The sequence below is a fragment of the Eurytemora carolleeae genome, unplaced genomic scaffold (genome assembly GCF_000591075.1).
Source record: "Eurytemora carolleeae unplaced genomic scaffold, Eaff_2.0 scaffold40, whole genome shotgun sequence".
In the NCBI taxonomy this organism is placed as follows: domain Eukaryota; kingdom Metazoa; phylum Arthropoda; class Copepoda; order Calanoida; family Temoridae; genus Eurytemora; species Eurytemora carolleeae.
In genome coordinates, this window is record NW_019396035.1 from 773,556 (window position 1) to 773,797 (window position 242).

A 242-nucleotide genomic window follows, 5' to 3' on the forward strand; every position below is an offset into this window, starting at 1 on the left:
GGATTGACGAACCCGACCCGACCCAGTTCAGTCTGTATTCAGCGTTTCTCATCTCTTAGTGTTTTCATAGTGTTTTCTCTGTGTTCCGCTTTGTCAGAACGGATATATGTGTAATTTCAAGAAAGTTACTTTAGTCTGGGAGGTTTTTATTTTAGGTAAATTATTTCAAAAACGTTTATTAACAACATTTAAAACAAATTTCTTTTGATGATTACAGGCCTGTAGTGAGGGAGTGGGGGGGG

At 38.0% G+C, this 242-nt stretch overlaps 1 protein-coding gene across 1 annotated transcript in view; it reads left to right on the top strand.

The window, feature by feature from the left end:
- LOC111698477 (polyhomeotic-proximal chromatin protein) overlaps positions 1-242 on the top strand; it is a 4,113-nt gene continuing 3,871 nt past the window's right edge. The window contains exon 1 of the mRNA XM_023468829.1: positions 1-155. The gene's annotated coding sequence lies outside the window, so the exon portion shown is untranslated. The remainder of the gene's footprint in view (positions 156-242) is intronic.